This window comes from Arachis duranensis, chromosome 9, assembly GCF_000817695.3.
Source record: "Arachis duranensis cultivar V14167 chromosome 9, aradu.V14167.gnm2.J7QH, whole genome shotgun sequence".
Taxonomy (NCBI): Eukaryota; Viridiplantae; Streptophyta; class Magnoliopsida; order Fabales; family Fabaceae; genus Arachis; species Arachis duranensis.
The window spans coordinates 23,234,839-23,237,775 of NC_029780.3; the positions used below are offsets into that span (position 1 = coordinate 23,234,839).

At 42.8% G+C, this 2,937-nt stretch overlaps 1 long non-coding RNA gene across 1 annotated transcript in view; it reads left to right on the top strand.

The window, feature by feature from the left end:
- The first annotated feature begins 873 nt into the window (after positions 1-873).
- The window catches only part of LOC127741432 (uncharacterized), a 2,474-nt gene continuing 410 nt past the window's right edge, over positions 874-2,937 (top strand). Inside the window, exons 1-2 of the long non-coding RNA XR_008002519.1 lie at positions 874-883; positions 972-1,128. This is a non-coding gene — a long non-coding RNA (uncharacterized LOC127741432). The remainder of the gene's footprint in view (positions 884-971; positions 1,129-2,937) is intronic.

A 2,937-nucleotide genomic window follows, 5' to 3' on the forward strand; every position in this document is an offset into this window, starting at 1 on the left:
GAATCTGCACGACGTGATTCACGTGTCGCAGCTTCGGAAGTACACTCCTGATGCTAGCCATGTGTTGGAACCTGAGTCGGTTCAGTTGAGAAAAGATTTGACGCTTCCAGTGGCTCCGGTCAGAATCGATGATACTAGTATCAAGCGGTTGCGTGGAAAAGAGGTTTCATTAGTCAAAGTGGCATGGAGTCGAGGCGGTGTTGAGGAACACACTTGGGAACTCGAGTCGGAGATGCGAACGGATTATCTGCATTTATTCTCAGGTAATTGCATTTGAATTTTGTGGGCAAAATTCCCAGTTAGGTGGGTAGAATGTAAAATCCGGTTAATTGACGGCTAATTAATCCATAAATGAGAATTTATTTTAGAAAGCCCAAAATGTGATTTTTATGGCTAAATGTGATAGAGGAGACTAAGACAAGAATTTCGGTACCAGTTTTATAGAAATCGGACCAAGATTGGACCGAACAGGCCAAACCGGGCCAACCGGACCCAAAGTGGGCCCTTGGCCCAACTAAACTAAACCAAAACCCTAGTTTTCAGCATTCTCTCTCCTCACTAAACACACTCACATGCTGAAAACGGAGGCCATGGAGGGGAGAACTCTCTCTCTAGTTCTTTCTCTCTCTTGATCTTCAAACCTCCATAACTTTTGATCTAGAGCTCCGATTGCCGCTCTGTTTGCAGCCACACGTTCACCGCGGAGAGCTCTACAAAACCCATACAATTAATCTTGAGGTAAGCCACGTTTTGCTCTTCGAAATTTCAGCCTTGTTTTCGAGTTTTATGAGAAAAAATGTTGAGATTTTGGGCTCTTTGATGTTATAGGACCCAAATCTCTTGAAGGAGAAGGTTAATCTTGTCTCCTTGGAACTTGGGTGTGGTAAGATTCTCAACTCTAGTGTAATTTTGTTGTTTTATGATGTTTGGGTTTTGAGATGTTGTGTATGGGTCTGATGGTTGTGGCTTAGGTTGTGTATGTGTGGATATTGGAGCTTGATTGGTGATTTTGAAAAGCTTGGAAAGGGTTTGGTGGTGAAAAATCTGTTCTTGGAGGTTTTGAGGCCTTGAGAGCTTGTGGATAAGTGGTTTGGAAGTGCTCCGGTTGAGCTTGGGAAATCGGCTAAGGTATAGTTTCGGTTTCCCGTATCTAACATGTAATGTGGTAGGAAATACTTAGGCTAGAGACCCTAAGATAGGCATTGAATGGTTGATGTTGTTGAATGATTGAGATATATGATGTGGTCATATATGTGATGATGATTAATGATGCCTTGAGGGTATGATGTATGAGAAATATGCATGTTGTGATATATGCTTGATGATTGGTTATGGTTGAATTGTGGGTTGAACCATGTTGATGGTGAGTATGATATTGATTGTGTACAATAATGATTTATTGGAATTGGTGTTGTTGAGAATTGGCATGAGGAAGAGTATATGATATGTCAATGTGTTTGAGTTTGAGCCACTTGCGTGAAGTGGGTTAAAATGATGAGATAGTGATTTTGGTAAATTGTGGTAAAGTGTCAATGTGTGAGTTGAGGAGGCTTGATGTTGAATTTGAGATATTTTGATTGATTTCAAAGAAAAGGGATGAAATTGGCATGTTTTGATTGATTTTGAAAAGAGTTGAAAATGGTTTGTTTTGAAAATGGCATATTGTGGTTTTGTATGAAAATATGATTTTTGGGCATACTTTGGTGGGACATAACTTGGAATACGGATCTTCGTTTTGTGCCAAACCTGTTTAGAAATGAAATTGGATCCGGAAAGTCCATGTCGTTCGAAGAACGGGTGAAAAACGATTTAAAATGAGGAAGTTATGTCCGTTGGAAGATATGGGTTTAAATCTGTGAATTCTGCAGCTTTTAACTTAGAAAATTTTTAGCAGAATAACCCCTTGCACGTAGGCGCACTTGGCGCGTATGCGCCGATCTTCCAGAAAGCGCCATCCACGCATGCACGTGATGTACGCGGGCGCGCCGATTGTGCTGCACCCAACGCCCAGCCATTTTTCAGAGAGTTATGCCAGAACTATGCCAGTGTTGTGCCTGGGGCACGAGAACACCCACGCGTACGCGTGGTTGACGCGTACGCGTCGATTGGCAAATTTTTAATCCACGCGTTAGCGTGCATGACGCTTGCGCGTCGATGAGTTTTTGAGGCCATCCACGCGTGCGCGTGGAGTGCGCATACGCGTGGCTCTGTTTTCATCCCAAAGTTGATTTTTGAGTTTTAAAAGCCAAATTTCATACTTCTAAGCCTCCGATCTCACCACTTATATCTTAAATCATTATGATATGTCTAGCTATGAGAAGAAGGGCTAGTGAATGTGGTAACTTGCGAGTGAAGCAAGGGAAAAATGAATGATCAATGAGGATCAAAAATGATTATGTGAGATGCGGAGGATGGTGGTGGAAGTGCTTGTTATGCCATGGGCCGAAAGGCTGTAATTGTTAATGAAATGGCTGGTTATGGACTTAACCGTGAGCCGGAATGGCTGTGTATGATTATAAGTATTGGCTGGTTCTGGACTGAACCGTGAGCCGGATGGCTGAGATGGATGTTGATCCATGGATGAGAATTAATGCATGTATATGCTGAATTATTGATAATTGTGATTTGCACTTCCACTATCTGAGATACGAGTTTCCCTGGGTAGTAGCAATGGCTAGCCACCACGTGCTCCAAGTTGAGACTTGATACTCTGTTGACCCTATGTCGTAAGTGTGGTCGGGCACTGTGAAAGACCCGGATGAGCTCGCCCCCGTAAATATTCACCAGTGAAGGTGATGGATATAGATCATGATTATGATCAAGTTTATGATGAGTATAGCTCGAGTTGGGGATGCGTGACAGAGGGACAGTCCAATGGTTAGCTGCCAGGACTTGTCGGGTTGGCTCTATAACCGACAGATGATATCATCAGCCACT